At 44.1% G+C, this 25,889-nt stretch overlaps 1 long non-coding RNA gene across 1 annotated transcript; it reads left to right on the top strand.

Moving 5' to 3' along the window:
• Positions 1 to 1,163: 1,163 nt before the first annotated feature.
• On the top strand, positions 1,164 to 13,763 carry LOC108699955. The gene is made up of 2 exons (XR_001932905.2): positions 1,164 to 1,807; positions 13,038 to 13,763. It is a non-coding gene; the product is annotated as an uncharacterized LOC108699955 (long non-coding RNA).
• Positions 13,764 to 25,889: the final 12,126 nt, after the last annotated feature.

Raw genomic sequence — 25,889 nt, forward strand, 5'->3', positions numbered from 1 at the left:
CCACGGCTCACACTCCTGGCATCTCAGCAGAAAGTTCACAGGAAGTCTCTTAGTAAATACATTTGAGCCCTGGGTCTAGAGAGTTGTGTTTCCCTCAGGCTTCCCCCCTTCCTGCAGCTCACACCATATTGTCTGGGAGTCCCCTGGGGAAGTAGTGAGGCCACTGCCAGTGTCTGCATCTATTGCCGATACCCTACCAGACTAACTCAGCGCAACAAGTGCAATTAGTGAAATGATTGAGAGCTACTTCCTGTCATTCGGCGCGATGGCTCGGGGACATTTCCACATGTTCCTCAGCTGCTCGTCTCGGCTACTGAAGATGGATGTAGGCAGCAGCCGCATCACGTTTTCCTCATAACTCCATCGCGTAAGAAATTCCAAAGCAGCAGCGTGACGTGCAGTTACTTACTAATCACTGCTTTACCATTACATTGGGGACGTGCTGAGATTACAGCCTGAGCTAATAACGATCTCCCATAGTTACACCTGTACCATAGAGTTTGACAGCGGGACAGGATTATTTCATGTCACTAACAGTAGAGTCACGTCACACGAACTCCAGCTTCTGATTGGACAGAGATAACAGGACTAGTACCCTAAATTCTCATTGGCTACCCGCAGTGAATCCAACAAGTGGCTGAGTCTGGCTGCTGCACCAGGGAACGGCACAGGTTCCTGCCCCAGCGCTGCCATGAATTCCCCGGCACTGCAGGACTGTGTGCGGGAGGGGGATTCAACAGAACAACCGGGACATGCAGGTCAATCTTGTGTTGCCTGGGCACCAACATACTCTCCTGCTTTTTAGCGGGAGCCGCTGTGATACAAGTTAAGCTCCGCCCAGGGACACGCTCATTGGTGGGGCTGCGGCGTGCTAGTGTTTTGCTGGCCTAATATGGGAACCTATCTCTGTGTGGGAACTGTACAAGTGATGATTAGAACCTGTGACTTACACAAATTATGGTTCTCAGCGTATGAGGTAAAGACGAAACTCCTTCTCTCCCCCCTCTGAAAGCAGCATCAGTAGTTTGATCAGTAGAAAAGCTCCGTTGTTGTTTCACAGTAGCTGCTCTCCTTCTGCAGCTCCCCCTCCCCTTTCACTAACCATGTGGAAATAAAGGTGGACTGAACTTTCCTGCCACATATAAATCTGTATGCGAGTAGTGAGACGCGTAGCTGCTCCAGTTTGATTTTGCTGCTTATCTGATACTCACGTGTCTCACTACTCGCATACAGACTTATATGTGGCAGGAAAGTTCAGTCCACCTTTATTTCCACATGGTTAGTGAAAGGGGAGGGGGAGCTGCAGAAGGAGAGCAGCTACTGTGAAACAACAACGGAGCTTTTCTACTGATCAAACTACTGATGCTGCTTTCAGAGGGGGGTGCTGGCTGCAGGGGCAGAGCTGCTTTAATAAGTGGACAGCTGCACGGGGCACACTTATTTTGGGGGCCCATGGCTGACTTGTAATGTTTTTTGCCTTTATTTATTAAATAAGTACTTGGCGCTGGCTCCTTCCCCTGGCCGATCCACTTACATTTCAGACACCCCCCTCCCCTAACCCGGTGAAGTGGAAACGGCCAGAGGAGGAAAGGAAGCTCTGCCTGCCTCAGTCTGCAGAGAGGGAGCTGGAAGAGGAGTAGAGTGGTGCGTCACACGTAGGTGCCTCGCTGGTCTGTAGCTGCTGCTCAAGTTCAGCAAATCCTCCTGATGTCGGCGCTTGTTGTACCCAGCTGTCACACTCGCACACCATGACTCTGCTCGGCCCCAGCCTCTCCAGGAATCCACCAGACACCTTCACTGAATCTAGGTGAGAGTGCGTCAATGTGTTCATCTGCTTGTCTCTTTTTCTGCTGTGGAATAGCCCCTTACCATCCTGCTGGGGGTTCTGGGGGGTATCTATACATTCATTTGCCCCTTGCCATTATGTTGTGGGTTCTGGGGGTATCTATACATGTATTTGCTCCCTGCAATCCTGATGTGGGTTCTGGGGGGTATCTATACATTCATTTGCCATCTTGCTGTGGGTTCTGGGGAAATTTATACATGGAATAACTCCTTACCATCCTGCTGTGGGTTCTGGGGAGGGGGGTATTTTTACATGGATTTGCCCCATGCCATCCTGCTGTGGGTCCTGGGGCTGATTTATACATGTAATTGCCCCCATGTCATCCTTCTGGGAGATATTTAGAAATGGAATTGCTCCATGCCATCCTTTTTGGGGTATTAATAAATGCAATTGCCCCTTGCCATCTTGCTGTGGGTTCTGGGGGCTATCTATATATGGATTTGCCCCTTGCCATCCTGCTGTGGGTTCTGGGGGCTATCTATATATGGATTTGCCCCTTGCCATCCTGCTGTGGGTTCTGGGGGCTATCTATACATGGAATTGCCTCTTGCCATTCTGCTGTGGGTTCTGGGGGTATTTATACATGGCATTGCCCCATGCCATCCTTCTGGGGGGTGTTTATACATGGAATTGCCCCTTGCCATCCTGCTGTGGGTTCTGGGGGCTATCTATATATGGATTTGCCCCTTGCCATCCTGCTGTGGGTTCTGGGGGCTATCTATACATGGAATTGCCTCTTGCCATCCTGCTGTGGGTTCTGGGGGGGTATCTATACATGGATTTGCCCCTTGCCATCCTGCTGTGGGTTCTGGGGGGGTATTTTTACATGGATTTGCCCCTTGCCATCGTGCTGTGGGTTCTGGGAGTATTTATACAGTACATGGCATTACCCCATGCCATCCTTCTGGGGGTAGTTTATACATGGAATTGCCCCTTGCCATGCTGCTGTGAATTCTGTAGGTATTGATACATGGAACTGCTACTGTGTTCATCCTTCAGTTTTTATAGTTTTTAATTTATTTGACTTATCTTTCTGACCTGGCTTTCAAATGGGGGTCACAGAGTAGACCCCCAGCAGCTTATAAACTGTTGTGCTATGGGCTGTATTGTTAAGAGACTAAATTATGTTTTTTTTGGTATTAATTACTAATCTTCTACTTAGGTCTCTCCTACTTATACTCCTGTTTCTCATTGAAACCACTACCTGGTTGGTAGGGTAATTTGAACCCTAGCAACCAGGTAGCTGTTAAAATATCAAACTATAACTTATATGGTAACTTATTAGAATGAATTCATTTAGTATTATAATTCGGGATTCGCAAGTATCCAATAGGATGCTTTGGTATAATTGAAGGGAATACATTTATGCTAATTATATACACAGGTGTTTAATATTGGACACTCTATTTAATGGGATATCATGTGACATATTTTGAACTCTGATGAAGTGCCAATAGAGAGGGCACGAAACGCGTTAGTTCGCACCACTTACCCACTGCCTGTTATCACTTATGCAAGCTGAATAAAAGCCGCTTTCCAAAGAATAAGTGTGGCGAGTCTTGATGGGGACGGGCCAGCGCTGAACAGCGATACACAGATTTTGTCTTATGACTGAATTATGTTTTGCTAAATGGGTGTGGTATTTGGAGGTGTGGCCAAAAGTGGGCGTGGTTTCAAAACAATTTGTGCAAATGAACAACTCCCAGCAACCCCTGATAGTCAAAGGCACAAAGCCAGATAAGATGTCGCCACAATAGCTAGGGGTAACATCCCATAATAACCAGTTGGAGGCACCTTAACTCCCATGATAATCAAGTGCCCATAACCCAGAATGCACTGGCAGCTATTTATTATCCAATGGTCTAGGCAGACAAACCACGTGACACAAAATGACATCACTGTAGAATGAGAGCAGCAGTATGACCGGTTGTGTACAGCAGCAGCACCATCTCCCCGACACACAAGTCTATAGAACAAAAATTATTCTTGGTATAAAAATAAAGCCAACACATTGGATTGGAGAATAAAATGCATTTCCCAAATCTGAGCGTCTAAATGCAGATGCTCTACTGTCTCCAACACACCCCAGTACACATGGGATACTTAGAAACACCTCATCCTGCACCCCCAAATGTCCCTGGAGGAAAAGAGAAATGAATGAAGAACCCCAGTGCTGTATTAGGATTTTACTCCCAACCTGCAATACATTTTCAGTTCTCTGGCTCTAACAGAACAAATAACCCCCATTATACAATAATATATCATCTAATATCCTTATCATTGAAAGTAGGGGGTACATTATGCCTTATAATTAGGGATGCACCGAATCCAGGATTCGGTTCGGGATTCGGCCTTTTTCAGCAGGATTCAGATTCGGGCGAATCCTAATTTGCATATGCAAATTAGGGGCGGAGAGGGAAATCGCGTGACTTTTTGTCACAAAACAAGGAAGTAAAAAAAATGGTTTCCCATTCCCACCCCTAATTTGCATATGTAAATTAGGGTTCGGTATTCGGACAAATCCTTCATGAAGGATTCGGGGGTTCGGCCAGATCAAAAATAGTGGATTCGGTGCATCCCTACTTATAATACAATAGTGATATTTAGAGTTCCCTGTATAACTCAGCCTGCAGCCTTGTGCCTTTATATGGTCACAGAACCCCTCAGTGACTTCTCATATCCTTATCATTTACAGTTATCATGTGGACCAGCATACATAGTAGGGGACTTCGCAGATATTCAGCATCACCTAGATAAGAAGTGGAGTAAGGAGACTGTGGCTGTGGGATAGCAGGTATAGTAGGGAGAGGTGGTGCCTATAGTAACAGTGGATAATAGTCTCTGGGAAGGGACTGTGACTGTGGGATAGTAGGGAGAGACGGTGCCTATAGTAACAGTGGGCTGGGAAGGGAGTGTGACTGTGGGATAGCAGGTATAGTAGGGAGAGATGGGGTTTATAGTAGCAGTGGGATAATAGTCTCTGGGAAGGGAGTGTGACTGTGGGATAGCAGGTATAGTAGGGAGAGATTTTTCCTCACAATCTGAATCAGAAGAGGAGGACAGTCCTCCCGATTCCCCTTGCAACATTGATCACCTCATAAGAGCAGTTTTAGAGGTACTACAGATTGTGGAACCAAACTCTGCCCCAGGCAAAGCCAAGAGCATCTTCACAGGGCTTCTGCAATTTTTCCAGCTCACGAGCAACTTCAGGCTATCATCCAAGATGAATGGTAAGCACCAAAGAAAAGATTTCAGGTCACTAAACGTTTCACTAAGAAATATCCCTTTCCTAAAGAGTTTATTGAGAAATGGAGCATACCACCCGTGGTAGATGCCCCACTATCTAGACTTTCGAAAGATACAACGCTGCCAGTGCCAGATTCACCAGCATTTAAGTATCAGACAGATAAGAAACTAGAAGGATTCCTCAAGGCAACATTTTCAGCTTCAGGGTCAGCACGTCTCCCAATTCTAGTAGCAGCTTGGATGAGCCGTGCTATAGAGGCTTGGTCCACGGCTCTTCTACAACAGACACAAGATGGCCCGGCAGCCGATCAATTTTCCCATCTAATATCCTACATCCCAGAGGCAAATGCATTCATAGGTGAAGCTATCCTAGATGCAACTAGACTGACGGCACGATCCTCAGCACTCGTTATACTAGCTAGCAGGTCTCTCTGGCTTTGGTCTGCAGACCTTAGCTCTAAGGAGTCTCTCACATCTATCCCCTTCAAGGGTTCCAAACTATTCGGAGAGGAGCTAGAGAAAATTATTTCTAAGGCCACAGGAGGGAAGAGCACACTTCTACCATAGAACAAACCTAAATCAAACTTCACTACTAGAAAGGGCAGCTCCTTTCGTACCTCCAGTTTTCGCAACTATAAGAGTAGATCACCTTCCCGCTCTTCCAACACTTTCCCCAACAAGAGTAAGTTGGGGAACAGACTTCAGTTTTTCACATAGACCTGGGCACACCACACTGCCGACGCCTGGATCCTAGAGACCACCTCATCAGGGTACCGACTAGAGTTCACAAACCTACCACACGTCATTTTTCATGTCAAGGCTTCCCTTGCAACAAGACAAAGAGAGAGCCTTCTTAACCATTGTCCGGTCACTACGGGACTCTGGAGTAATTGTTCCAGTCACTCCGTCACGCTTCCACATGTTCTACTCGAACCTTTTCCTAGTACCCAAAAAGGAGGGATCGTTCCGGCTGATATTAGATCTCAAGCGGCTGAACAAGTGGATTGTCTATCAGCGTTTCAAGATGGAATCCCTACGCTCGGTCATCTGAGCCATGGAACCAGGAGAATACCTAGCCTCACTGGACATCAGAAACGCGTATCTCAATGTTCCATAGCCCCTCAACATCCCCAATTCCTGAGGTTTGCATTTCAAAACAGGCATTTCCAGTTGTGGCCCTACCCTTCGGCCTGTCCTCGGCTCCACAAATCTTTACAAAGATCATGTCTGTAATGGCTGCCTGTCTAAATATGGAGCAATAGAAACTCCACGGAGAAGATCTGCTCATCAAGGCCCGGTCGCAGGAGATGGCCAAAGATCACCTTCAGATAACCATCCAAATGCTGCAAGAATTCGGATAGACGATAAACTTCAAGAAGTCTTGCCTCAGGCCCAGTCAACAGGTGACTTTTCTGGGTCTTCACTTTTCTACAGAGGGCGTTGTTACCACTGGAGAAACAGACCAAGCTTCAGACGTCAATACGACGTCTACAGTCGATACCCAAACCAACAGTGCAACTTTGCATGAGAGTATTGGGCCTAATGGTGTCCTCCATTGATGCGGTTCCCTTTACCCAGTGGCACCTCCGACCGCTACAAGCAGCAATTCTAGAGACCTGGCGGCGGATATTTCTCCACCAGCGAATTGCCCTCTCTCCAGGCACCAAGAGATCACTCGCCTGGTGGCTACAACCTCACCGATTGTCCCACTGCCAGGTGTTTGCCGAACCAGAATGGAACATTGTAACAACGGATGCCAGCTTGCACGGCTGGGGGGCGACATTCCAAGGAAGAATCGTACAGTGAATATGGTCGCTCGAAGAAGCTCTACTTCCGATCAATCTATTAGAGATCAGAGCAATTCGCTTAGCCCTTCACAAGTGGCAGGACCTTCTCAAGCACCAACCGGTGCACATACAGACAGGCAATGCCACCGCCGTTGCCTATATCAATCGGGGGGGGGGGGACAAAAAGCAAACGGAGGTAACGCCCATTCTGACTTGGGCAGAACACAACCTTCCACATCTATCGGCAATTCACTTCCTGGGGGTGTTAAATGTAGAGGCAGACACAGAGTAGATCCCGGAGAATGGGAATTCCACCACAAAGCCTGTCAACTGCTGGTAGACAAGTGGGGCGAACCTCAAGTCGACTTGATGGCCACCAGGCAATATCACAAAAAGTTCCCAGGTTCTTCTCGCGATACCGGGACCCCCTAGTGGAGGGAATAGACGCCATGACCATTATATGTCGCTTCCGACTGGCCTACGTCTTCCCATGCTTCCTCAGGTACTCAAAAAGATTTGCAGAGACAGCTGAAAGGTCAAAGTAGTCACCCCATGCTGGCCCAGGAGGTCATGGTACTCCGATCTACTAGCTCTCTCCCTGGAACCCCCAGTCCTGCTTCCTCTCAGAGAAGATCTACTAAGTCAGGGCCTTCTTCGGCACATTCAGTGCCAAAAGAATGGACCGCAGTCCATTCGAGGAGGAAGCAAGTTTTATTGCCGGGTCATACAAGGATCAAAAAGCCCTATGCGTTTCGGGATACAATCCCTTAATCATAGGCATACATCAAAACAATCACAGACACATTATATACCAAAAGGGCATAGTGTTCGGCACAGGAACCCCAAGCTCTTCACATTAATGGGATGGCTCTTGAAGCCTCTATCATAAAAGAAAAGGGGTTTTCAGATCAAGTTATACAGACCATGATAAGGGCACAAAAGCCTACTACTTCAAGGATCTATCCCGGGAATTGCTACTGGTCATGGTATACACAACATTGATTTCAGAGACTACAACTACAATTCTGGCAGTCCTTAACTTTCTACAGTCCGGTCTAGCCAAGGGACTCCGGCTAGGATCCCTAAAGTCCCAAGTATCGGCACTCTCCGTTCTCTTTTAACAACGACTTGCCCTACAAGAGTATGCTTGAACCTTTCTTCAAGGGGTCTCCCGTCTGGCACCCCCCTTCCGACAGCCAGTCCCCCCCATGGGACTTGAACTTGGTGCTTAATGCACATCTAGAAGCCCCCTGTGAGCCTATTGACTCAGTGGGTTTCCAAGCACTGATGTGGAAGACAACTTTCCTGGTAGCCATTTCCTCCATTAGGCCTATATCTGAAATGTGGTTTCCTCTTTCCACAACAATACGGAAATCATTCTTCCATCATTCTGCAATCGTGCAAAGGAGGCCAAGTTACATAGACTTGATGTGGTCCGAGCACTAAGGACTTATGTTACTCGTACCAAACCCTTCAGGAACACGGATACTCAGGACCTCGTAAGGGAATGGCTGCAATGGCTACTTGGGCCTCCTTACATACCTTCACAAAATTTTACTAATTCAATGCATACCTTTTCCGCAGAGGCGGCTCTAGGCCGAATAATCCTCCAAGCGGCAGTTTCAAAATGAGTTCTTCTTGGTTTGGGGTATCTTTGGTATGTCCCCATAGTTCCTGTGTCCCCCTCCGATGTGAGAGAAAGATTTATGTACTCCCCGTTAAATCCTTTTCTGTCTAGTCGGAAGGGGTACACAGGACTTCCCTCCCAGAACTCTACTCTGTTCACAGTTCAGCCATCCTGGTGGAATAGTTATGTTTCAGTTCACCGTTCTTTGTTTGAGTTCTTTGTGAGCAACTGAGTCTAATAGGCCAGGTGAGAGGGTTAAAAGGAGAGAGGGAGGAGTCACATTTCTGACATCACTGCAGTGTCCTACCTCCTGGTGGGAGGAGCCCTTTACCCCATAGTTTCTGTGTCCCCCTTCTGACTAGAAAGAAAAGGATTTAACGGTGAGTACATAAATCTTTATTTATCAACCTGATATTTGCCTGCAGGTAGCATTGTATAGCCACTTGCATAGCAAAGGTGCAAGGGCAGCAGGAAGAGGTGGAAAGACAATTTACGGAGCAAATGAGGTATTGTCAAGATCTGTTGCATCAGATATCTGAAATAAGGAGGCAGCAATCATCTGGAGCCGTGCATCAAGCAGCAGCTAATACTACTGCTAATACTTATAGCTGCAACTTGTAACAGTCTTAAGTTTCAGCATCTCAATAGCAGCAATGATCCAGGACTTTAAACTTGTCACAGAGGGTCACCATATTGGAAAGTGTCTGCGACACTCATATGCTCAGTGGGCTCTGAGCAGATGTTGAAGCTATGATTAGGGGTTGTCACAAATTATCAAGCAAAAAATGAGGTTTGTCTGTAATTTAATCTGATGCTACAGGGCAGATTATTACATTCTGATGCTAGTTGCACTGGTTTCTGTGCTGCCATGTAGTAATTATCTGTATTAATTACTAATCAGCCTTATATTGTGACATTTGTATTCTATGAATACTGTATATTGTGAATGGGTCCCTAAGCTTGGTAAGTGACAGCAGCACAGAACATGTGCAGTGAATCGTCAGAAAAGAAAATGGGGAGCTACTGGGGCATCTTTGGAGACACGGATCTTTACTGCTATACGGCTGTGGTTGCCTTGGGCTGAGACAGAAACCAAACACATAATGTGCAAAATTTCTAGCTATTTCTTTAGTTAGGCTGTAGTTCTCCTTTAAAGCAAAACAAATAATTAAGTAGATAAATTTCTGTGAACTCTGAGAATTTTGCATACATTTTTATGTCTCCTTTAACCGCAACAGTTGGCCTTTATCCAGGGTCATGCACTAACACATAACCCAGTTTTTTCTAACACCGCATGCCCACTTGGTTTCAGAAGTGTGTTCAAATGCCTGTGTTACTATTCCTTTGCATTCCTTTGAATTGTCCATTTTGAATGGTCCGCGCATGGGGGCAACAGACTTGTGTAAGATGGGCTGTCCGTTTATAATTTAGTACTTTCAGTTGGAGGAAAGGAGAAAATTGTTTCTCTTCTTGATCCAACGGGTGTTTCTGTTGTGCTACAGAAAGGTAATGGGGTCCCTGAATCTCCCTCCTGAACTGAATTGTTGAAGTGTTCCCTGTATATAGTGTACATTTTGTTTATTCTTAGAACTGTCATCGGACCTCCAGCAGATTTTTTGGCTGCGGGCTAATGGTATACTGTATTATAAAATGATGGCGCTTCTATAGAAGCGGGTCTGTCATCTGATCAGAAAATTATTCATAGCCTGGGGGGGAAGGGCGGGTTCTAATTTATCGGGTGCTATCACAGGTCAGGGGAGCTACACTTTCCATTCTGTTGCTGAAATGATTTGATCTTGTTGGAAATATGTTTTTCTTTCTGAATAAATGTATATTCAGTAAATCAAACTATGGCTTCTTTGACATTTATTGTCTCAAGATTTTCTTCTGCCTATTGAAAACTAATGATCAGTTATGGTAAAGAATAGAAGCCTTGTTCATTGTTCCCTAGGAAATGATTGTGTTTTACCTGGAAGTCTATTGGCTCTCCCATATTCGTTAGCTTTTGATGACTAGTACTGGTTCCCTGTATTACAAGGCTTGGTGGAACTGATCTGCTATCATTTCACTACATGTAATATATTTGAGGTGGCAGAAGATGCAAGCTTAGAAGGTAGGTCCAGCATTTGTATGATCTGTAGTTCAGGGTTAGAACACATCCTGGTAAAAAACAATAGAATTTACAAGGGGTAGTATACCTCCTGTACCCATACACAAATCAATACGGAGTATTGCCACTGTTGCTACTGTAAAGCATGAGTATTGCTTAAGCTGGGGATGCTTCCCTCTCCAGATGTCAGAGAGCCCTGTGGCCTCTACCCAGTTAGCAAATGTTCTAGTGTCATGTGTGGAGGGGTGTAGTCTATTCATAGCTGGGTCATGACCATATTAAAGTCACCTGCCTGTAGAGTCCTGCAGCAGGGCAGGTACCCTGCTGAATGAGGGTAGGATTTTCAGGTATGGGTATTGATGCAGGTCTATGGATTGCGGGTTGGGTGGCGTGTCTCATTCTTATGTTCTATTGTCTATATTTTAGTGGTCAGCAGGTTGCGGGTCGGGTTATTGATAAGGCAGTTGCAGGGTCGGGTAGGGATCAAAGTATGGGCTGGATTTCGAGTTGCGGCGCCGCATGGCCCCAGCGCTGGCCTCCTCTTGTGCGCACTCCCATTGCCACCAGGTCCCAGCACCGGCTGCCTGTTGGGAAGTTATCCATGTCCGCTACCTTCTGAAGTATTTCATTTAATAATAAGATTTTCTGCTGGGGGAAAAATTGTTACATAAGTAATGCTGTCAATTTTAACTTTCAAAATTAAGTATCTGCCCCTGCTATTGGTTAGTGCAGTTTTAAGGATTTCCTTATTAAAATGGCAACTTGGCAACAAGTGATAGATATCCTTTTGCAATACTCACACTTTGATCCTGTAAGTAAGTCCTTTTCATTTGCATTCATAAAATGTGGTGTAGGGACCCTGAGATTTGTGTATGTTCCTCAGGCAGTCCCCCTTAGTATTTGGACACCCAGGCACCCCTTTTTTTTCTGGGTCCACAGTAATTAAAGGGTTTGTCCACTAGCAATATAAAGGGGTTCAGCCCCATGTGCCTGAGGTCTGTCCTGGGACCTTGCCTAACTGGGAGGTATTAGGGTTCAAGCTCACGGGCAGATTCAGGGAGATTTAGTCGCTTATCTTCGCCACTTCTGCGGGGCGATAATCTCCCCTAACTCCCTTTCGCCTGCTATAAAGATAAAATGCCAGCACCAATGCACTCGTGGCGCTTCGATTTCTGAAGTCACCCGAAGTTTCCTCGTGCGGCAACTTCAGACGACCTTCGGAAATTTATTAAGAGGTTGTTATCCCCACATCAACTCCAAGCATACTTTCTCCCTGGTCTTTTACATAAAGTAACATGCTGCTGAAGCTTTTTCTTTAAACCAGACAAATTGTACTTTTAACCTGTACTGTTAATGGTGTTTTCGTCTCGGTATGTACAATATAAATAACAATGCAGTATTCACACCTTACACTTCACCAGTAGATGGTGCCCAGTTACACACACTGTTGCCCTGAACTATAGTTTTTTGGTTGCAGTGTACACTCTACAGAACACTTGCCACTGAACATTTAACATTGTTCCGATCCTGCCCAGAAAACTATCTAAATATTCATATTTATAGGGTACATAGATTCCCAAGGTAACTTTTTATGTCAAACTTTGTTTTTAAATAGTAAATTTGGCTCTAACTATTTATTATTCAAGAACACGATTCAGCTTCGTCAGCAAAGAGGAAGGCTGTTCCCCGCCCCTAGAATGACTGGATCTTCTAGTTCAAGTTTTGGGTGTCAAACAGTGGGACATATGGGCTCTAAGAAGAAGACTCCCACAAATCAGAACTTCTAGAAGCAAATGATTAAAATACATAGTGTGTATTGATGATAACACACACCCACAAAATCAAGTTTATCGTCACTATTACTATCTCAGCATATGTTTCTCCTCATCCAGGCGTTGGGTGTCAGATGAATGATCCAATATACCTTACAGGGGGGGCTCGTTTTGCCTAGAAGAGATGGTTAGAGCTCACTCTATTAAAATCACCGGAAATCCTCTCTTTCTACTTGAAGAATTTGTGTAAAATGCAGTTATTTTGTTTGGACTGGAATCGGCTATTTGAGTGAGCTCTACTACATCTGCTAGGAATGGGAGCCCCCTATAAGATATATATTGGATCATTCATCTGACACCCAACTGTTGCATGAAGACAGAATGAAGTGAAAGAGATGCTGAGATAGGAATAGTCAAAACTTGATTATTTCAGAAACTATGCAGATTTTTTAATTGACTGTATTTAAAAAGTAAGTTTCTTACTTCAGTATGAGGAAGCTTATTAAATTAATTTTTTTGCGATAGTTCCCCTTTAATATGTTCTGAACAGCCTTCAGTAGTTCACGTTTAAATTAACTTTTAGTACAACATTGACACTGAGACAAGTTGCCATTAATCTCCATGTTTTTTTTATTGTGTTTTTCTTCAGCAGTTTCTAGGGGCCAGTTTATCCTAGCAACCAGGAGAGACTCGACTAGGAAAAAGCCTGAATAGAAGAAATAAGGGAAAAAAAGAAATGATAATAAAATTGAAGCCTCATAGAGTGATCGTTTTTGTTGCTGGGGTTAGTGCCCCCTTTTTAAAGACGAGGAAAAGGCAGAAGTAGAAGGGAAATCATTTAAAAAAAAACTACAAAAATGAAGACCAATTGAACAGTTGTTAAGAAAAAGATCATCCTAGGAAGTACTAAAACTGACTCAAAGGTGAATCAACCCTTTAAGACGCGTACGTGTAATTATTTTCAGCGGTATCTGTATAACTCTTAATATTCTTACACAGTGCAGCAGAAGCCATCTGGAGGAGAACAATCTTCTGGTTCGTAGCTTCAAGAATCAAAACCAGAGATTGGAAAGGGATACTGTATATGGATTTCGGTAGCAATAAAATTTGTAATGTTCACATTTCACCCAAGCTCTTAGAATGAGCTATGAATGTATATTGGGGACAAAGGAGTCCGTCTGCTGTGGAACCTTAGGGTGCCAAATACTTACTGTGTATATAGGATCTCTGAAATGCATGAAGCAATGTTTTCCCTAGAGCACCATAGAAGAGAAGAGGATCACAATACAACAATAATCAACACACACCCCCACTGTGTAATTATAGTATAAGCCCCATCTCCTTTATAACTGTCCTATAACACATTAGCCTGTTATATTATATGATCATCTTATTCCGATCTCCCGGGACGTAACTGGGAAATCACAGGCCCTCCCCACCCACCAATACTGTTGTAATTAATCTCTCTTGGTCCCTCTCTCCCTATATTTAAGTTACTCAGCTCAGAAAAGAAAAAATATCTGTTTAAAGCAATAATATTGTAATATTATACATTGTAAATTATAATATTGTATATTTATATCTACTCTTGTTGTAAAATAGTAGGACAACAGAGACCACAGAGGCAGCAGCCCTGGGGGGCCCCGGGCCTCCCAGTCCGACCCTGGCCATACACGAGCCAATATAAGATGCAGACAGATTTGGTTGCCAGCTTATTGGGCAGTGTATGGGGCCCTCCAACAGGTACTCCCCGATTGATATCTAGCCAAAATTCAGGCAGATCGGCCAGGTTAAAAAAATCCTGTTGGCCCTACATGCGGAGTTGTATCTCCGCATGTAGGGCCACCTTTAGACTTATCACCACTAATACTGTATATCATGATCAGGTTTAATGAAAGCCTTTATAGACGTTAATGCTAAAGGTTGCTTGCCCTATAGAATATTGGGAAATGGAATGTATAGGCCACTTCTAATCTCATTATGTGACTATGGACCTAAAGTACTATCATTATCTTCTTCATGACCTGCGGTGTGTTGGCGTCTCTATTGCACAGTTGCCTTGTTATAATGGAGGAAATTACTTTTACAGCCTGCCATAAAGCACCAAGTATTGAGAATCGAAGGAAGGAGGTCCCTGCCCCATAGAGCTTACAGTTACAATCTTAAGGGGAAAAAATTAACAACTAGACTTTATAGGGGTAATTTACAATGAGGAACATAGTTTTACCAAGCCCAAAAAGGGCTGCAATAACACTGTGCAAAGTGCAAAAATTGATTTTCTTCAAACCCCTGCACCCTGCACAGCCAGGGTCGGACTGGAACAACCAGTGGGCCTCACTGACCCAGACGTGCTCCCCACGTGACACCTTGTGCGCTGCCCTCTAACCTCCCCCAAGGGGAAACAAGGCATACGCCCCATTCTAAATTTACAAGGTCACTTTGTTGTATTCCTAGGGTCACCCCTCCAGCATTGTGTTGTGCCATAAACACATTTATAGCTAATGCTAAATTTGAGAAGCCGCTGCTAGATTTACTAGACATATTGGGAATGTTTTACTTGCATCCCCTCCAGTTGATACTGGACTACAGCTCCTAGCAGTTATGACAAGTGAGAGTGATTGAAATTTTAATTCAATCAAAGTCGACAGCTGCAGGTCAGATTAAAGGTGTATTTCACCTTCAGGTTAACTTTTAGTATGTTATGGAATGGCCAATTCTAAGCAACTTTTCAATTGGTCTTCATTATTTTTTTATAGTTTGAATTATTTGCCTTCTTCTCCTGACTCATTCTAGCTACACATTTATTATTTTTTTAAAGGTTATGTTTTATTTGCTTTTAATAAACATTACAAACAAGAATAAATATAAGTAATATATCCATAAACATGTGCATAGTTAAGACATGTGTCACTGGTCCATAATTATTTGCTTTCAATTGGTACAGCATAGATTGAGGGTAAATTAGCAACAGAAGACATTACAGGTATAGTGTAGCTACACATTTATTATTGCTACTTTTTATTACTCCTCCACTATTAATATTCCATATTCTCATTCAAATCAATGCATGGTTGCTAGGGTAATTTGAACCCTAGCAACAGGATTGCTGACACTGCAAACTGAAGAGCAGGCAAATAAAATGCTAAATAACTCAAAAACCACAAATAATAAAAACCAATTGCAAATTGTCTCAGAATATTGCTCCCTATATCATACTGAAAGTTAACCCAAAGGTGAACAACCAATATTTGGGGCCTCTGCTTGCAGAATGTATATGAGGGTCACAAACTCTCTCTCTCGAATCCCTTCTTCTCTCCTTTCCACAAGCAGCCTGACTAATCTGGGCCAGCCATAGGAGACAACACCACTCTTGCTGGGGAGAGAGTGCCTAATTAAGCATGAAGCTTGGCGCATGGCTTTAAATGCCTAATGATCAGAGCATGACCTGAACCCTGCCCTTGTGCATACCAGAGGGGAAGTCATTGACATTCCACGCTATATACTGTACATCTCTATACCCTGGCCTTCTCCAGGGGTGTGACTACAGAGGAAGCAGACCCTGCGGCTGCAGGGGGCCCCAAGAGGTATAGGGGCCCTATGAGGCTTTAATTCATATACGGTTTCAATAGGTAAAACAGGTCAAGCTCTAGACATTTTGGGCCTAAAAAATTTGCTGTTGGGCCCAGCAATATTTAGTTAGCCACTGGCCTTCTCATTTCTCCTAGCAGGGAACAATGATGCTTTGACTAGAAGCGTCACATCAGGCTATGCAGATGTATAAAGTAGTTGAAATACCTGGTCTGCCAATGATGCCCACTGGCACATGGACTAGCCTGCGGACTGCACCTATTTCACTGCTACCCTGGCAAGAGCCCAGAAAACAACAAAATCTATTCTGTGCTGAGAGCAACGTTTCACCTGAAGTTTATATTTAATTGCAGTCATTTCAAATACTTGCATGTAAATCTCGAACGCCTGGGCCCCCCTGCAGCCACATGATCTGCTTCCCCTCCTTCAGGCCCACAAAGCTACCACATGGACATGAGTGGGAATATCTAGGGTTTCTTACAAAATGATAAGCTGTTACCCAAAGACATGGATGCAAATATATAGTGAATAAAGTACCCCCTCTTGTAAAATATAAGGATATTATAAGTTACCGAGGAGTTTCATGACCATATAAAAACACAAGGCCGAAGGCCGAGTGTTTTTATACGGGTCATGGAACTCCAAGGAACTTCTAATATCCTCATATTTTACAACTGGGGGTACTTTATTTATTATAATACACAAATTTCAATGAGTCATGTGACAGAAATGACATCAGAACTCACCGTTTATAACTGATGACATCAGAACTCACCGTTTATAAAGATATAATTTACAAGATATTCATGGCTTTTGTGTATTATATATATATATCTATATATATATATATATATATATATATATAATTTGTCATACAGAACCGCACTCCAAAGTCTCTTTAGTGAGTCAAATCACCTTTATTAGCATGTGTGTTCAAACATTTTGGCCCCCCTTGGGGCCTTTTTCAAGGATAAATGCTTACAATGGTGTGCATATATTTATACCATCACCTCCCCCAGTGTTTTTGGCGCCAAATATGACGTCATACATTCCTGAATGATGCATCAGCAACTGTCCATTTACATCAGGTATTTGGACGGTGCGGTTCTGTATGACAAATTAAGTACAACCTTTTTGAACCTGCACCCACAAATACATTACAAATCTGGAGTTCGGCTGCCTGAAAGTTTGTGTGTGTGTGTGTGTGTATATATATATATAGATATATATATATATTTATTTATAATATATTTTGGATGCACCAAATCCACTATTTGGGATTCGGCTGAATCCACGAATCATTTGTGATTCGGCCGAATACTGAACTGAATATGAATCCTAATTTGCATATGCAAATTAGAGGAGGGAAAGGAAAAAGTGGGGGAAAATATTTTACTTCCTTGTGTGTGTGTGTGTGTGTGTATATATATATATATATCTGTCTTAAATATATTGATAATGGGTTGAGTGCAGAGGACTCTTGTGTTTGACTATATGTATTTTGTGGTCACAGCCTCATTGCACCCCCTGCCTAATGGTTTTAAAAAATAGTGGTGAGCACAACCTTCCTTTGTTTGTTATAGTTTATACAGGAGCAGTGACCAGCTCCATGTTGTAGCCCCCACCCTTCCCAGCTATAGTCAGGTGATCCCACTGGTGTCTAATAAAAGGGCAGCCAAGTATGGAGGTTTACTTTGAAAGCAGCTAGTAAGTTGCAGGTAAAACCTAGTCCCTTTGTAAAATGTATAATGAAGCAATAGAATTCTTAATGAATCAGATGAAAATTAAGCGTAGGACTGGCCAGATATGGGATGACTTTGACGTAGTTGGCCAGCTTAAATATATTGCAATATATGGACAAACAATCCCTGTTTTGTTTAAAGGGTAAGGCATTTTTTTGTAGCAGTATGCACAAAATGTCGCTGTCTTAAATATATTGATAATGGGTTGAGTGCAGAGGACTCTTGTGTTTGACTATATATATATATATATATATATATATATATATACATACATACATACATACATACATACATACATACATACATACATACATACAGGTATAGGATCCGTTATCCGAAAACCCGATATCCAAAAAGCTCAGAATTACAGAAAGGCCGTCTCGCATATAATATCCAAATATTTAAAAATAATTTCTTTTTTCTCTGTAGTAACAGTAACTTGTACTTGATCACAACTAAGATATATTTAATCCTTATTGGAAGCAGAACCAGTCTATTTGGGTTCATTTAATGTTTAAATGATTTTCTAGTAGACTTAAGGTATGAAGATACAAATTACGGAAAGATCCATTATCCGGAAAACCCCAGGTCCTTAGCATTCTGGATAACAGGTCTCCTACCTGTATATATTTATGAGAAGGCTGGCTGAGAAGTGTCTGGCAGTTAGGGGGCGTCAAGTAAACAGATCTTGGATGGCCAGTGTTGGTCTCTGCTTTGTTATTTTGGTTTGAAAATAGGAAATGGATCCGGAATTAATACCCTAATAGACATTATTTCGTAAATAATGGGGGGATTGTGCCCTGCAGTTGCGGAATGCTAATAGATTCCATTGCATTTGGGTGATTTAGTGTGTGGGTGTAGATAGAGACAGCAAGACGCTGGCCTGCTTAATGCTGCCTTGTGCCAGCCCCCCCGCCCCCGGGCAGCTATTTGGGGGCGACGCTAAGGCTTCTACACAGTAGAAGTGATGTGCTAAATGGGAGCAGGCTGAACTGATTATGATCTCAGACTAATAGCCTGCTTTGGACTTACAATAACGTATCTGTTTTCCTGTATAGTGTGTATATATGCATGGAGCTGCTGTTCCATTTCCTGTGTGCAACAGCAATATGAAAGGGCAAGTAAAACCCACAAAATAATATGCCCTTATTGTATTAGTCTCTGGTACAGGGCTCCTATACTACTTCAAACTACAAGCAGCCCTGGGACTCTTTAATTACAGCCAAGTCCTACCTCTAAATAGGCAATGCGACTACCAACCTCATTCTTAGAAACTTGGGCATAGTGCAAGTGCAGTGGCCTGACCTGGAGTTCAGAAGCAGGGCCGATATTAGAAATAACGGGGCCCCGTACAACAACATTTTTGGGCCCTGCCCACACCACAGTAAAAAGGCCACAAACACATCAGTGCTAAAAACGGTAAACCCCCCCCCCACACACACACACACACGTTATAAAAAGCCATTGATGGTCAGGGCCCCCTTAAGTAAAAAAAAAAAAGGGGGGGGCGGCTATTTTGGAAAGTGGAGCACAGCTGGGCCTTCTTTAGGTCTGGTACAACAGTTATTGGGGGGGGGGGTATGCTGCTATTTATAACTGCACAAGAATCAAGAGAATTTGAAAAAATGCTGATAATTGATATTAGCTCCAGATGTGCTCAGAAATGTAATAGTGACACAGACAGCATTGCCTAAACACTGTTACAATTGCACACAGGGAAAATGAGCCGTTGCCAAAACTGCTTTCCCTATCCCCAATGCTTGGAGGATACTGGGAAATGTAGTCCAAGGTAGCAGTGTGTAATATGTTGCTGTCCAGTTCTTATAACGATAACACCCATCATGTTAAGGGTTATAGCACTTAGACTAGTGGTCCCCAACCAGTGGCTTGTGAGCAACATGATTTATATATCAAATATAAATGATGAAAACCAATTGCTAAATGTGGAGAGTGACAGCGACATTGCACTGACGGAAATCAATGCTGGTTGGCTGCAGTCCAATGTTGTGGACCTCCAACTTCAGGTTGCTGGGAGTTCTAGTTCCGCTAAAGGGTGACAGGTTGGATGATAGAATCAGCGGGCCTCTGCTGTACACAAACACAAGAATCAAAGGTGTTAAAGGAATATAAAACTAAAAGCAAACACAGAGCGACACTGATCTGTCTCAAACAACCATTGTTATTGCATCCTATGTAGCGGAAAAGAGTCTAGTTTCCCTTTAACTATTAGCACTAGTTTACCTCCATACAGTTTTGTGGGGTCTCAGGAAGGAGCAGCCATGGCACTGCTAATCATTACACAGCAGCTGCAATAGACAGAAAAGTGCTGATTAGGTGGAACAGTAGCCACAGGGAGATCAGGTGACTTGTTGTTAGGCTTGGGTACTTTACTGCATCACACAAATACACACATACATATCAGATACACATACAATCTGTGTTGCTGTTAGCCAGTGTGCTACTGCTGACCAGCATAATGCAGGGTATAAGCCCACCCAAAACACTTCTCATCATGCCCTTCTACTCCTGTCACTCCTTTCACTTCGCCCTCCTTGTATGAAGTATGAAACCCCAGGCTTTCCGTACCTGAGTAGGGCTGCCACCTGGCCGGTATTTTACTTGCCTAATGCTTGATGTCAATGTTATTAATAGCAAAAAACGGCAAGAATATAGGAAGGCTGGTATTTTTTCCAGAAAAGGTGGCCTATACCGGAGCCAAGCCCTTCATGCTGCACTTTCACTGACAGGAAATGACATTGCACTGTGTTTAACCGGTTTGGTGCCAAACAGGGTCAGACTGGAGTCTTCGGGGCCCACCTGGGCTGCAAACGAAAGGCCCTCCTGGCAGTACCCGGGGGACCCCTCCTGAGCTCCAACTCCCTGGCCTGCCAGGCACTGTTCACGCACGTGCAGACACGTCCTGCTGTTCACACAGGCGCAGACACCTTGCGCTGCTCATGCATGTGTGAAAACGGCACTTACATTTATTTCTTAATGGTACACCCGGGCCGGGGGAGCAGGTCTGGGCCGTGGGGAGGGGGGGGCGCCACCGGGTACTTTCCTGGTGTCCCGCAGGCCCAGTCCGACATTGGTGCCAAAAGTGGAACTGCAGCATTCCACAGCCCTGGCCTACTGATCTCAGGCTCTTCCTACATATCAAGGGCTTTCATTCTTTATAGTATTGACCATAGGCATCATTTAGGGGTAAATGCAAAAATAAAAAGTGTTTACATTGACTCCAGAGAAGTAACCGATAGCAACCAGTCGGAATTCTGCAAATCAGGCTATACTTCCACTGGATACTGTGCGTAAGATGACATAGACTTTATGGACTGCCCTGAGCTGCCTCCTAGATATATATTGGGGAAGGGGGTCCAATAAAGGTCATTTCTTCCATGTCACTCCTGTATTTGTCACAGCGTTTTCATCCGACAATCGGATAATTGTAGTTCTTACATGCGATTCTCCTTCACTACCTGTTTCTTCACAACATCTGACACGTCGCATGCGTTTCGTCGCATGGTGACGTGTCGGCACCAAACGAATTGTGGAGTTTCTCCCTTACTCTCCCACAAGCCCTTCATAGTTGCAATCCATGAATCACACTTTTACATCGCTTGGGGCCCCCTCTTCAACAGGGCCCCTGACCGCAGTACCCCCTGATGACCCAAGAGAAATAAATGGGCCCTGCAAGACTTCTCCTACTTTGGCACTCACATTATTGCTGGGGGGCTTCACCTACAGAATATCACTTAGACTTACAGTAACTACCGGGGAGCAGATGGGGCCTTTTAGTGACCACTGCAATGAGGAATTGAGGATACATGGTGCAAACGTGGGCCCTCTAGTTATGCCACAGGTTCCACTATCTACATGTGCAGAGCCACAGACACCTGAGAAGGGTCAGTCAGACCAGTGATGCCCATTAAATCCAAATACTTCACAGCTAAATAGCAAATATATTAGATGTACGCTGCAGACTGCACTGGTTTCAATGCAGCTACACTGTACTCATCGTACTAACTGGCCCTTCATCATGTTTATGATTCCAATTCTAGAGCTGAGGTTGCAAATCTAATAATATTATCCGTTATTTATATCTTATTATAGAAATTGTCAGTTGTTCTGTCCCTGCCCCAAACTTTAAAGGGGAAGGAAACCTAGTCGGCGCAAACCCCCCACCCCCCCCTCCCGTTTGTTGCCCACCCTCCCTCCTCCCCCCTGGCCTACCTGTCCCGCTGGGCAAATGCCCCTAACTTGTTACTTACCCTTCTGCGCAGGTCCAGTCCAGGGAGTTCACCGACGACATCTTCCACGCGATCTTCTTCCTGCATTGAACGGCGCATGCGCAGTAGGATCATTTCGCCGGTACGATTTACTGCGCATGCTTGTGACTTTTGGCGCATGCGCAGTAGATCCGTACTGGCGAAATGATCCTACTGCGCATGCGCCAAAACGCCGTTCAAAGCAGGAAGAAGATCGCGTGGAAGAAGATGTCGTCTGTGAACTCCCTGGACTGGACCTGCGCAGAAGGGTAAGTAACAAGCTAGGGGCATTTGCCCAGCGGGACGGGTAGGCCAGGGGGGAGGAGGGAGGGTGGGCAACAAACGGGAGGGGGGGTGGGGGTTTGCGCCGACTAGGTTTCCTTCCCCTTTAACTGCACAGGACGACTGTACATGTCAATATCATACAACAGCCCTTTGCTCTGACATTAGCATCACTGCTTAATGATTTGTTTAGTTAAATGGGTTATTCACCTTTAAATGAATGTTTAGTGTGATGTAGAGAGTGATATTCTGGAACAATTTGCAATTGGTCCTAATTTTTTTTCAAATTATTTTTGGTTTATTCAGCAGTTCTCCAGTTTGCAATTTCAGCCGTCTGGTTGCTAGGGTCCAAATCCCCCTAGTAACCATGCATTCATATGAATCAGAGACTGGAATATGTATAGGAGAGGCCTGAATACAAAGAAGAGGAATAACAATAAATGTGTAGCCTTACAGAGCATTCATTTTTTAGATGGGGTCAGTGACCCCCCATTTGAAAGTTGAAAAGAGTCAGAAGAAGAAGGCAAATAGTTTAATTCTAAGCAACTTTTCAATTGGCCTTCATTTCTCTTTTTTAATAGTTTTTAATCATTCTAAAACATACTAAAGGTGAACGGCCCCTTTACGAAATTGGGGCAAGATGATGGACCTCCTCACACTAGCAAGGAACTGGGTGCATCCCTCTCCTCCCTTATCACTCACATCCATGTCCCCCATGAAAACCAGTTTATAAATGGCACTTTCTCTGTTCACCATGTTTGGCTCATCCTCTGCATACAGTCGTAAGCATAGAGGCACCTACCCCAGGGGCAATGGGGCAAGTGTAATAAGAGGCAAAACCATTAGCAAGAGAATGTTGGGAGAGAGTAAAAGGATGTGAGCAGAAACAGGGAGTCTGTATGGACCAATCACAGTGAGAGAGGGGGAAGTCTTCCTGTGTTGCCCTTGTAGCTTTCAGGGCTCAGGTACAACCTACCCCCCCCACACACACACACACACACACACACACACACACCTCTTACTGTACACACATTACATTTCTCCAGTGTGCGCAGGTATGGGACCTGTTATCCCGAATGGTTTCTTTGGTGGATGCAGGTATAGGACCTGTTATCCAGAATGGTCTCTCCAATACATGCAGGTATGGGACCTGTTATCCGGAATGGTTTCTCCAGTGCACGCAAGTATGTGACCTGTTATCCAGAATGGTTCTCCAATGCACGCAAGTATGGAACCTGTTATCCAGAATAGTTTCTCCAATGCACGCAGGTATGGAACCTGTTAGCCAGAATGGTTTCTTTGGTGGATGCAGGTTTGGGACCTGTTATCCAGAATGGTTTCTCCAGTGCACGCAAGTATGGGACCTGTTATGCGGAATGGTTTCTCCAATAAATGCAGGTATGGGACCTGTTATCCAGAATGACTGCTCCAATGCATGCAGGTATTGGACCTGTTATGCAGAACAGTTTCTCCAGTGTGCGCAGGTATGGGACCTGTTATCCAGAATGGTTTCTCCAGTGCATGCAGGTATGGGACCTGTTATTCAGAATGGTTTCTCCAATACATGCAGGTATGGGACCTGTTATCCAGAATGGTTTCTCCAGTGTGCGCAGTATGGGACCTGTTATCCAGAATGGTTTCTCCAATGCATGCAGGTATGGGATCTGTTATCCATAATAGTTTCTACAGTGCATGCAAGTATGGGACCTGTTATCCAGAATGGTTTCTCCAATGCATGCAGGTATGGGACCTGTTATCCAGAATGGTTTCTCCAGTACATGCAGGTATGGAACCTGTTATCCAGAATGATTTATCCAATGCATGCAGTTATGGGACCTGTTATCCAGAATGGTTTCTCCAGTGCACACAAGTATGGAACCTGTTTTCCAGAATGGTTTCTCCAGTACACGCAGGTATGGGACCTGTTATCCAGAATGGTTCCTGCAGTGCATGCAAGTATGGGACCAGTTATCCAGAATGGTTTCTCAAATGCATGCAGGTATGGGTCCTGTTATCCAGAATGGTTTCTGCAGTGCACGCAAGTATGGGACCTTTTATCCAGAATGGTTTCCCCAGTGCATGCAGTTATGTGACCTGTTAGCCAGAATGGTTTCTTTGGTGGATGCATGTATGGGACCTGTTATCCAGAATGGTTTCTCCAGTGCACACAAGTATGGAACCTGTTATCCAGAATGGTTTATCCAATGCATGTAGTTATGGGACCTGTTATCCAGAATGGTTTCTCCAGTGCACACAAGTATGGAACCTGTTATCCAGAATGGTTTATCCAATGCATGCAGTTTTGGAACCTGTTATCCAGAATGGTTTCCCCAGTGCATGCAGTTATGTGACCTGTTAGCCAGAATGGTTTCTTTGGTGGATGCAGGTATGGGACCTGTTAACCAGAACGGTTTCTCCAGTACATGCTAGTATGGGACCTATTATCCAGAACAGTTTCTCCAATGCACACAAGTATGGAACCTGTTATCCAGAATGGTTTCTCCAGTGTATGCAGTTATCCAGAATGGTTTTCTATTGCACGCAAGTATGGGACCTGTTATCCAGAATGGTTTTCTATTGCACGCAAGTATGGGACCTGTTATCCAGAATGGTTTCTCTAGTGCACAGAAGTATGGAACCTGTTATCCAGAATGGTTTCTCCAGTAGATGCAAGTATGGGACCTGTTATCCAGAATGGCAGCTCCAATGCATGCAGGTATTGGACCTGTTATCCAGAATAGTTTCGTCAGTGCACTAAGTATGGGACCTTTTATCCGAAATGGTTTCTACAGTGCACACAATTATGGAACCTGTTATCCAGAATGCATGCAGTTTTGGGACCTGTTATCCAGAATGGTTTCTCCAGTGCACACAAGTATGGAACCTGTTATCCAGAATGGTTTCTCCAGTGCATGCAGGTATGGGACCTGTAATCCAGAATGGCTTCTTTGGTGGATGAAGGTATGGGACCTGTTATCCAGAATGGTTTCTCCAGTGCTTGCAGATATGGGACCTGTTATTCAGAATGCTCAGGACCTGGGGTTTTCCAGATAAGGGATCTGTATAACACTTGAACTGGGAACTGGCACTTATATGGCTGTGTCACACACTGCACTTAATACCCCTCAGAACGTTTCAGGCCCACAACCGCCTTTCCTCAAGCTGTTTTGGGCCTGAAACGTTGCTGTGCTGTATGTCTGTCTGAGAAAAAGCTCTCTAAATAAAGGCTTTTTAAGAAAAATTGCCTTGTCTCTGTGCTGTCTGATCCAAATAGAGTTTAATACTTTGGCTGTGAGTGGCTGCCAGAGACGTGCACCTGATGTAACTCTTATCCTGTTGGTGAGTGCTGACGTCTTATCCAGAGAGCCCAGAACAGCCACAGCAGCAGATAAGATACGTTTGTAACAATTTTGAGATAAGCAAATAAGTAATTGTAACAATATAAGGTCCCTTGGGAAAAGTTAGACGCACATCTTAAAGGGCAATTCACCTTCATTATTAAAACTGTAATAACTGGGGAAAAAAACATAAATATATTCAAACTTTCAGAACCTGCCACATTTTGTAAAATCAACATGGTAATTAGGTGGTGTGACCACAAAAATGGGGTAAAAAAAAAATTTG

The sequence above is a fragment of the Xenopus laevis genome, chromosome 8S, assembly GCF_017654675.1.
Source record: "Xenopus laevis strain J_2021 chromosome 8S, Xenopus_laevis_v10.1, whole genome shotgun sequence".
Classification (NCBI taxonomy): Eukaryota; Metazoa; Chordata; class Amphibia; order Anura; family Pipidae; genus Xenopus; species Xenopus laevis.